Source organism: Pan paniscus, chromosome 4 (genome assembly GCF_029289425.2).
Source record: "Pan paniscus chromosome 4, NHGRI_mPanPan1-v2.0_pri, whole genome shotgun sequence".
NCBI lineage: Eukaryota > Metazoa > Chordata > Mammalia > Primates > Hominidae > Pan > Pan paniscus.
In genome coordinates this window covers 135,004,208-135,014,927 of record NC_073253.2, presented here as the reverse complement: position 1 = coordinate 135,014,927, position 10,720 = coordinate 135,004,208, and the positions used below count along the sequence as shown (strand labels likewise).

Genomic DNA, 10,720 nt, shown 5'->3' with positions numbered 1-10,720 from the left:
CCAGCAGAAAGCTCCGCGCTTGGCGGGCAGCCAGCTCTCTGAGGGGGGCTGGGGGCGAAAGCTTGTGTGTGCCTACGTGTGTGTATGTGTGTGCCTGTGTCTTACTGTGCAGATGTGCTTGTGTGCCCTTGTGTGTGTTTCTGTGCCTGTGTGTACCTGTCTGTGCCTGACCTATGTGTGCCTGTGGTGGGGGGAGAGTATACATGCCTGTGGACTCTTGCATATGCAATATGCTCCAATGTCCTTGTGTGTTTGTCACCAGGTGCATCTGTATGCACCTGTTCATGCCTATTTGTGCTGTGTGTGCACTTGTGTGTGTGTTGGATGGGTGGCTGTCCTCGTGCCCATGTGCACTCGAGTGTGAGTGTGTGCGTGATTGTGTCTCTCCATCGCTTTGCCTCTGTATGTCTCCTTGCCTGTGTGCACCCAGGTGAGAGTGCATGCTGGTGATGAGTTGAGCTGGGCTGGATGTGTGGGTGGGAGTGGAAGGGTGTTCTTATGGTAGGGGGAGAGTTATATGTTTTTAGGGAGAGGCAGAAACAGAAAAAGAGACACGGATCGATGGAATTATGGGCAGGCAGAGAGAGAGTGAGAGCCAGAGGAACCTGGTAGAGAGAGACGTGACCAGTAGGAGAACTAAGCTTTGAGGAGTGTGAGGGGCTTGGCAGTGTCGAGGACCTGCCAAGGACAACCACCTCCACCACTGAGTCAAGAGGCTGGACTGGCTGGGTGCAGTGGCTCACACCTGTAATCCCAGCACTTTTGGAGGCTAAGGTGAGAAGATTACCTGAGGTCGGGAGTTCCAGACCTGCCTGGGCAACATAGGAAGACCCAGTCTCTACAAAAAAATTTAACATTAGCCGGGCATGGTGACACGTGCCTATAGTCCCAGCTACTTGGGAAGCTGAGGTGGGAGGATTGCTGAGTCTAGAAGGTTGAGGCTGCAGTGAGCAGAGATCATGCTACAGCACTCCAGCCTGGGTGACAGAACGAGACCCTGTCTCAAAAAAAAAAAAAAAAAAAAAAAAAGGCTGGACCCTAGCCATGCCATGGAAACACTGTCCTAGAGTGGCCAAAGAGCAACCTTGGAGGTCATCTCTCCTTCCCTGATGATGGGCGGTGATGAGCATCGACATCTCAATTATCTCACAGAACGCTCACAGGCACACTGTGAAACACACACTATTACAATTTCCACTTTGTAGATACCAAAGCTGAGGCTCATTGACTTGCTCTCAACAAGTAAAGTAGAGCCAAGGTCTGAACCTGGGTTTGTCTAATTGCAAAGGTCTTGCCACATTCATTACTGTTTCCCCAGGGTTCCCAGTTGGTCACACTTGAAGGGGGTGGGAGGAGAGTCTGTGTGAGTATGTGTAGGTGGGTGGGTATGCCTCCCCATCTGCCTGGGCACTCTCTGAACCCCAGGCTGCTGCTCCCCTAGGGCCAGCACACAGTAGATGCCAAAGAAATATCTAAGTAGGGAACCAAGAGTAGCTGGCAGAAGGGAGCTTGGGGTGGCGAGAGGAGTTTGTGAACCATCCCAAGGATACTGGCCACCTCCGCCCCCCTCTCAGGCAGGAGGTGCTGTCTTGAGTCCCAGAAGACTGTGGAGTAGGAGCTGAGATTTTCCCAGAGCTAGGCTGGGCTCTGCCTCATCTTCATTCATACCCAGAGCTGAACCACCTGGATGTATCTCTAGACCAGCATCATGTCTCACCTGTCCCTCCTCTACCCAAGCCACAGTGATATCCAGACCCTGCCATGCCCCCAGGAACATTTGGGGCCCTGAATAAGGATCCCCATGGGAGAGGCCTGCACAGGAACCATTAGTCAGGAGCCAATTTGGAGCCCTGGACTTAGTTTCCCCCATCTATAATGGCATTTCTTTGAGGAGGAGTAGGAGGGATCTAAATCGCTCAGTCCTGGGCCTCCTTGCTCAGCCTGGAGAACCCCACCCTGGAAGTTGCCCCAGGCCTCAGATCCAGCAAGGCTGGATAGAGTGAGGAATGCAAACCTAGAATGGGCTTCAGCCTCCCTCTTACCCCAGACACCCAGGCCCCACAAGGGTTCCTCTTCCCCAGGCTCTTGACAGACTCTTTCCCTGAACCATCATCCCATCAGTGGCCTTGTTCTGCTCTCATTTACTGACCAGGTGCCAGGGGTGGGAGGGGCTTGGGCCTCCCCTAGGGCAACCTCCAGGAGGAAACCTAGCTTTGTGCTGAACCTTCACCCTCCCTTTTCTGCAGGCCCCACATCTGGAACCATTTCAGGCAGAAGCATAGGGCTGAGCTGCCCCTCCTTTGATGATGTGGCTATGGGGAAGGGTCATGCCCTTTGGAAGGTTGGGGGTTACAATGCATGGAGGGCAGCCCTCCTGAGGCTAGGAAAAGGGAGGAGAGGGAGCAACAGGAATGGGCAGGGCTGGTGGAGGCTGGGCAGGTTGGAGTTGAGGTATTCATATTTTGGGTTTTTTTTTTTTTTTTTGAGATGGAGTCTTGCTCTGTCGCCCAGGCTGGAGTGCAGTGGCATGATCTCAGCTCACTGCAAGCTCAGCCTCCTGGGTTCACCCCATTCTCCTGCCTCAGCCTCTGAGTAGCTGGGACTACAGGCGCCTGCCACTACACCTGGCTAATTTTTTTGTATTTTTAGTAGAGACGGGGTTTCACCGTGTTAGCCAGGATGGTCTCTATTTCCTGACCTCGTGATCCGCCCACCTTGGCCTCCCAAAGTGCTGGGATTACAGGCATGAGCCACCACACCCGGCCTGGTTTTTTTTTTTTTTTTAAGACGGTCTCGATCTGTTGCCCAGGCTTGAGTATAGTGGCACAATCACGGCTCACTGCCTCAACCTCCTGGGTTCAAACCATCCTTCTTCTTCAGCCTCCCAAGTTGCTGGAACTATATGCTCACACCACCATACCAGCTAATTTTTGGTGTTTTTCATTTGCTTGTTTGTTTTTGTTTGTTTGTTTGTTTGTTTTGTAGAGATGGTGTTCTGTCATGTTGCCCAAGCTGGTCTCAAACTCCTAGGCTCAAGCAATCTGCCCACCTCGGCCTCCCAAAGTGTTAGGATTACAGGCATGAGCCACTGTGCCCAGCCAGTTGAGGTAATTGTGTCTTGGTGCTCAGCACTGGAAAAGAAGCAACTCCTCCAATATGTGGGATCAGGGGACAACTGCAGAAAGGATACCGTAGATGACCAGCATCCTCATCCCTGAGGAAAGGAATCCAAGCTTCACTCTTGGTACGCCTCAGTTTCCCCATTATTTAAATGGAGACATTACTTTCCACACAGGATTCTGGGGAGGATCCACGGTGAGATGATGTTTTGGCACAGGGCCAGCACATCCTAGCTGCTCAGGATGGGGCAGTGGCTGCTGCTGTTGCTACTATTACTGCTTTGTTTAAAACATAGCTGCTTCCACCAAAGCTGCCATCCAGCTGAGAAGATCAGGACAACACACCCAAATCAGTCAGAGAAAATGCAATCAGACACTGGAACTCTGGGAGAGAAGGATCCTGGAGGGCTGGGCAGTCAGGAAGAAGTTCTCAGAGGAAGTAACCTGGGGCTGAACTTCAGAGATGGGAGAGTGAAGCCAGCCAGAGTGGTGGGTAGAGGGCATGCTAGGGGGGAACCGACCGAGCAAAGCCCTGGAACAGGAGGGTGCCCTACAGGTCAGGTGGGCCTGAGTGTGTGAGAAGCAGAGAAGACAGCTGGGGTCGGTTGGGTGCTCCAGGGGGCCTGACTTACCCTGGGGAGACAAAGGGGGAGACTGGATGCTAACTGCCACCTCTAAGGAAGGACTGTCTGCCCTGAGGCCCATCCCACCTGCACTCCATCCCAACAGAAGTCCCGAGGATCTGCAGGGGGCCACTGACACCCACCCCTATGTATTCACCCCCCCAACATACCCCAGGGCTCCTAGAAATCAGGTGACTGCTCCCTTCTCTCTTTATTTATTCTCTGTTTTTTCCCTTTTCAGGAGACGATAATTATTCAGATCATCGCGGTGATTTACTCGGCAATCAGAGCCGCTCGATGCAGTGGCCGCGGAGCCGAGACAGACGAGCATTGCCTAGGAGGACGGGCCGGGGGCTCAGCCCCCCTCCCTCCCACCTGCCCGGCCTTTGTTCTCTTCGAGGTCTGCACCCGCGCTGCCTGGCGGGCAGTGGAGGCGCCCACCCGCGCGGACATGGCAGCAAGCTCGGGGTCTTGGGAATGAGTGTGCCCATGAGTTCGCCCGGGGGAGGGGAGTTTGGGGGCTCGTGTGTTGCTGGGTGCTGGCTTGAAAATGATGGAGTACCTGTGTGCATGTTTGGGGGTGGTAGTGGTGGTGGTTGGGAGTGTACTAATGCACGAGCATTGCGGTCAGGTGTGTAATTGGAATGTGTGCACCTGTGTGATTACCGGGGGCCTAGGGTACATCTGTCTCCACAGGCTTGTTCAGAAGTGCAATGGGCAGGTGCCCAAATATGTGTATTTTAGGCACATAGCGGGGAGGAGAAGAGGGTTGGGGCTCTTGTGCTGAAGCTGTCTGAGGTGATCATGGAATCATGGATGTGGCAGGGCTGGGTTCTAGCTCAGCCTCTCGAACCGTGTCTGGCTGGGTAGGTGGGGTGGGGGCAGGGGAGTGTGAATCAGCTCAGATCCAAATGCCGAGTTTTCCTGGGTCAGTGCTGGGGCCCCGGGGGTCACGTGAATACAGATGTGGCTCGGTTCACAGGCTGTGTTCACACGTGTCCGCAGACCTTCGCCCCCTCCCGCCCGCGGGCTGGCGCAGTGACGGTGACCTCATTACCGCCTCCGCAAAGGCCCCTTGAAATCCCTGCGCCGTCGCATTTGGCTGCTCAAAGTGATGGGAACGGCCTGCGCTTCCTGATCAATCGCTTAAAATTCAGGGTCGGCTCGCTCGCGGGAGAGGGCTGCCTGCCAGCCCCGCGCACCGCGCTCTGCCGCCTCCCCCTACACCCCCTCCTTGCTTTGGGGGGGCGATGCTGTCGTATTGGAAAACATCCCCGCGCTGGCTGGGGGGCCCGGTGGGGCCAGCGCTGGAAGCCGTTCCACTCGAGCAGATGGCTGTGAAACTTTGGCGGCGAGATAAATTGGGTCTGACGGCGTGAGGCCGGCTCACAGATGGGCGGGATTCTCACGCCGGCCCCCACGTCCGGCCGGGCTGCGGGCAGGGCCGACACCGCTCAGAGCCCCCTTTGGGCACCCGCCTCGCCAGCACAAGCCTTCAGGAGGCCACCCATCCGGCAACAGCCTTCCTCAGCCGAAGGCGCCCTCCACCACATTCCTTCCGGCCCCAGATCTCCCCAGAGACGAGCCCAGAGGGAGGGACAGCCCCCAGCCCCCGCCCGGTCACCTCCGCCAAGCTGGCAGCTGGGCTTTCCCCCTCCTCTGCCATCCGCAGAGGCCTGAAGCGTGAAGGTTAACAGCTGGGGGGGAGGCTGCGTCTCCCTCTCTCACCCCCGCTCTGCTGCAGCCCCGCCCACCTGCCAGCCCAGGGGATGTCGTAAACAGGGCTGTGAGGTGTGTGTGTGTGCGGGGGGTTGGGGGGTAACTGAAGGGGGGGAGACAAGAGAGAGTCAGACAGACAAAGAGAGGAACGAAAATGAGCAAGAGGCGAGCGGAGACCTGAGCAGAGACTGAGGGACAGAGACAGCTAGAGACAGAGACAGGCAGAGAAAGAAATGGAGATGGAGATGTGGAGATAGACACGGAGACACCCAGAGAGAGAAGGGAGGGAGGAGGAACCTCACAGCCAGAGAGGAGACACACAATGAAAGTGGGAGGAGGGCGAAGGACCGGGCGAGGGGACAGGATACTGGCAGAAATGCAGGCGGCCTCGAGCTGCGGACGACCGTGGAGGGTGGGGACGAGCCGAGGTTGGGAGCAGGGTGCGACCCTGGGCTACCCTCACTCCTGCACCCACCACCAGGGCTGGGAGCCAGAGCGAGGGAGCGTCGCTGCCCCTGGGTGCGCCCTCCATCGCTACGCCACTTGCCCGCCTCGGCTTCCCCGGGAGCGCTAGATGAAGGGAATGGCGGGGTTGGGGAGCCGTGTGGGTCAGGGGCTGCTGCGCGGCCATCACACTGCCGCAAAGCCAGCCTGTCTAGCAGCCTCCCTCGCTCATCAGTCCAGCGGGCAGATATCGATCCCGCCCAGCCAAGCTCTATACTCGCGGCCTGCAGCCCGTTCTGTGGCGGTCCTACAAAGAAGCGGGGGTGCCTCACTTCTCGGGCCTCCCCCGCGGGGGATTCTGTACCAGAATAACACCCCAGGGGCCAGGGTCAGGGCGGCACACTCGCCCCCGCCTGTCCCAGCGCGATCCCATTCGGCGGGCCCAGGTAGCCTGCGGCAGGGAGAAGGCTCAGGTGACCCCCCAGCCCCGCCTTCTGCAGGGCGCGCGAGGCCAGAGGAAAAAATCTTCGCTGAGTTGATGAAGTTGAAGTTTCGTTCAGGGCGTGAAGGAGACAGCCAATCAGCGGGCCGTTATTTACATGGGCTCTCTGATTGGCTCTCACGGTGCCTCTTTAGAATGTTACTTTGAGACCTTCACAGAACGAAAAGCCCCCCGCTGGGGGTGGGGGAAGGCTCAGAAGCTCCAGGGTTTCATGTAGGGCTCCCCAGGCCAAGCTTTGAGGGAAGATGGGGAGCTTAGATATAGTTTTGTCCAGCTTTCACGATACAAATGACCAACTTGAGTCTGGAGAGACAGAGAGGTGGAGCTTGGCCTGGATCCAGGAGATGAGTTCGGCCTAGCGCTCTGCAGTGGGCCCACCACCCCTGATACCTAGACGTGTGGTCACCTTGGCGGTGGGGAGGAGGGGCTTGGTCCTGGCAACACCTCTCATCCAATAGCAAGAGAGGGGCTGATTCAATGGTTTGAGGGGGCAGGAGCAGGTAAACCTGGCGGTGTCGGTCTTGTTTGTGACCGGACAGTGTGGGTGGTACCATCATGTTGGAAACCCCGCAAATAATGCAGCCCCAGAGGCAGGCCAGGCTGACCCTAAGGTCATGTTTCACTTGACAGCCTGGGCAGGCACACGTGAACACAGGAGACCCCCAGGCGGGAGCCTCGGGGCCTCAAGAAGTGGGTTTGCTCTGAAGGGAGTGGCACTGGGCAACCCGCAGCAGCTCCGCACTGCCCCGCACCCGCACTCCCGCGTCCAGCAGACACTGAGTCACTCTTGGGGACGGGGGCGAAGTCAGGACATTGGCAGCTAGGAGCAGAGAAGTTCTCTCAGAAGGCCTCCACCCTGCCTTCCCCACTGCGTCGGCCCCGCCCACCCATGCTGGGAAAAGGGCCCCCTGGGGTTGCCATTCGCAAATCCTGCCCAGTCTCCTGGCCCACACTCCTCCCCAGGCGACTCAGCATAGATGACTCAGGACTTGGAGTGGGGCTGTTAATGGGCAAATGTGGTGGTAGGGGGGCCTGAGTGTGTGGCCGAGGCTGGAAAGTCCCTCCACCATCTATCTGCCTGTGGCAAATTGAGGGACAGGTAAGAGAATTCACTCTAGTGGGGTTCTAACCCTGCCCCAATTCTTTCACAGTGACACAGCCTGGAGACCCAGCTCTGTCACTCAACTCTTCACCCAGAGCCTGACAGTGTATATGAACAAGAGGCTGTGCCTGTGAGTCCTTGCGTGCCAGCAGCTGGCCTTGTGACATGCCCCTGTGGGACCTTGGGCTGCAGCATCAAGTGCTAGGGCAAACACCTTGTTTGCAGAAGACCCAAGGACCCCACAGCCAGTGCCAGGACATCTAAGAGACTCCACCACCTGCCACCCCCCAGAACTTACCCTGCTAATGAACCAAACTTGCTGTGTGACTTTGAGTGCAGCTCGCACATCTCTGGGCCTCAAACTTCTCTGTAAAACCATGCCCTCCTGAATGTACCATTCCCAGTGGTGGCAGCTGCAGAGAAATCACAATAGCAGGGGCAGGGTCCAAGAAGGGCCTGAGAAGCTGGTTCAGCCTGTGGTCTGGGAGCCAAGTGGGGCAGGGACAAGATTGCCAAGTCCCACGGTTCTCACCAATTCTCATAATCTCATCTCTCCTCTTGTCTTCCTGCCCGCCTCATAAATAGCAGGAGGCTGGGCTGGGTCTGAGGCAGGAGCGGGGAGCTGCATGTGTGCATTTGTGTGTGTGTGTGTACACACACATGGGGAGGGTGTGAGAGCCTTCCCCCACCCCCGCCGCTGCCACCATCGTGCTCTGAGAAGCTGAGATAATCCCTCGCCATCTGTCTTGTGTTGCTAACCCACTCAGCCGGACAGCTGCCCGGGCCACAGCTCTACAGGCGAGCAGGCGGGGGAATGAGGGGCATGGGGGGAGCTAGCCAACTCTGAGGACCAGGCAGCAGGGACACTCAGTCCTCCCATCCCAGAATACCCCTGCTCTAGAAAGGGAAAGTAAAGTCAGAGAGGGGACAGGCAGGACTTCCCCCATTCCTGCTTCTGAACCTGGGAAGGATTGGAGGAGTGGAGACCATTCCCTGGTCTGAGAGTTGGAGGCCGAGCCTCCCAGAATGCAGGAAGGTGAACAGGATCACCGTCTAGCTTATGTTGTTATGAGCCCACACAGATCACTGTGATGGGAGGGGTGCAGTAGGACAAGTCAGGCCTTCTGGGCGCAGGGAAGGGAAGAAGGGGTCGTCTCATACTTCCCCAGCCTCTAGACAGGCCAGTGTCCCAGGCCTCCAATGGTCAACTTCCCAGAGCCAGGAGGAGAAGGCAGGCTTCTAGGATTTGGGGTGGGTAATGCTTAGTGTACAGGCCCATTGTTCTGATGAGGAAACTGAGGCTCAGAGAGTGAAGTGACTTGCCCCAGCTCACCCCATGAGTGGAGGAGCTGGAACTTGGACCAGACATCAGGCTCCAGCAGCCCTAGCTCTGCAGCCTGTTCTTTCTGCCTGCTCCCCATCATCAAGCCCCTCACCCTGCCTCACCTTCCCAACTTGTGGCTATCCCATCCTGGTACTCTGATGTTCTGTCAGCTGAAGCCCAGCAACCAGACTCTCAGCAGTATGGTCCCAATGCAGTCCGGGGGATTTCAGCCATGACAAGCAGAGCCTGAGGAAGGATGAAACTGTGCACTCAGTGTGGGCTCCCACCCTCCGCCCCTTCCCTGTCAATCATCTTTCACCTCTCCCACACAATTAGCATGCTTCCACACACATGCACTCTCAAATACAGATCGTACACACTCATGTGATCACACAGACAGGTCCTCACTCACAAAAAGACATAAACAGTCACACCTACAGGGATTGAAACATACAATCTTACAGATACAAAGGCAAACTCAGACAGCCTCTCACCTCCTCACACCAACACGCAGACCCCAGCACTCACACCAAACACACATTCCACCCCCACAACCTCCATACACTGCAGGCTCCCAGTTCCTAAATCTCACCAGCTTCCAACCTCCCAGGTACTCCATCTTACCCCACACAAAGCAGTAACCCTCCAGGGCCAGTGCGTTGGTAGGAGTGGGTACCAGAGAGACGTCTGCTCTGTCCTTCCTGCCTATGGGTGAGGGCCCTCCAGCAAGGTGCTTGTGAGCCTCCATACCCTCCCCATCCCCCAAGACTTTGGAGAGCTTCCACCTGGCCACAGATCCAAGAGAACAGTCCTCACCTCTTGCCCACAGGGGCTCGCAGCTCTCCTAGGCCCAGGAGGAGGAAAGGGACCAAGGGGAGGCAACTGCTTCTCTTCTGAGGGTCTCAGCTTGCCGGGAAATGACACATACCGAAATAATCTGACAGTGTTCTGAGCCCCCACAGGGCCACAGACTCCAAGTCCTCTTCATGATCCAACCACTACATACCTTTTTTCCTAAACTGCTGCCTCTCTGCTTTTTCCCCACTCCAACCAGCCCTTAAGGGACTGTGGAAGCAAAGGTGAGCTGACCCCCTCCCACTCCAGGCTGGAATTTGGCTCTCAGATCACTGTATTCTCTTGAGCCAGAGGGAGCTCCTCCCTGAGCCCGGCTCCCCCGCAGCTAAGGAGAGCCCAGGCTCCAGATACACTCACACACTCATTCACACACAATGTGGCACACTCACACCTGCACTCATGTAGATGCTCACCTGCACACATCCTCATGCACGTTCACAGCCACACTCACACACGCACTCACACTGTCACCCCCTCCTGCTCTCACATGCTCACTGTCACTCTCATGCTCAGCCACACCTCGCCCTATCACACTCATGGCCCTACCTGAGCAGGCTGAAGCTCGGGGGCCCTGAGGTCCATAGATCACTGGCAGAGGCCTAGAGTCTGGTGTTGACAGCCTGGTTGCACAGGGAGAGGGGAAGGGCTGCCACTGAGGCCTGGAGGGTCTTGAATAATTCAGGGTGGTGGTGGCGGTGGTGACCGCAGCCTGTCAGCTGCAGGGATAGGCTGGTGGCTAGATTGTTCCGGGAAGCTCGCTCCTGGTGGTTTGAGGAGAGTCAGCCCAGTTTGAGGGCTCACTGAACACACAGAGCACTTTTCCCACACGCTTTCAAGGCACGTCGTCACATGGGCCTGCACAGCAGGCATCATGGCCCCGTTTTACAGGTGAAGAAACTGAGGCTTTCACGAGGGAGAACTCACAGCTATCAAGCAGGGGCCTCCAGGCTCCCACCCACACTCCTCTCCCCCATACCCACATATACCCTGGAGAGAGCTTCCTCTGATCATCGTGCCCAGATGACAATGAGA

At 56.8% G+C, this 10,720-nt stretch overlaps 1 long non-coding RNA gene across 1 annotated transcript; it reads right to left on the bottom strand.

Moving 5' to 3' along the window:
- Positions 1–7,805: 7,805 nt before the first annotated feature.
- Positions 7,806–10,500, bottom strand: LOC117980389 (uncharacterized). Its single transcript, XR_004671668.3, has 3 exons — positions 10,235–10,500; positions 8,956–9,079; positions 7,806–7,922 (listed from the first exon to the last, which is right to left on the bottom strand). It is a non-coding gene; the product is annotated as an uncharacterized LOC117980389 (long non-coding RNA).
- Between the last annotated feature and the right edge of the window lie 220 nt (positions 10,501–10,720).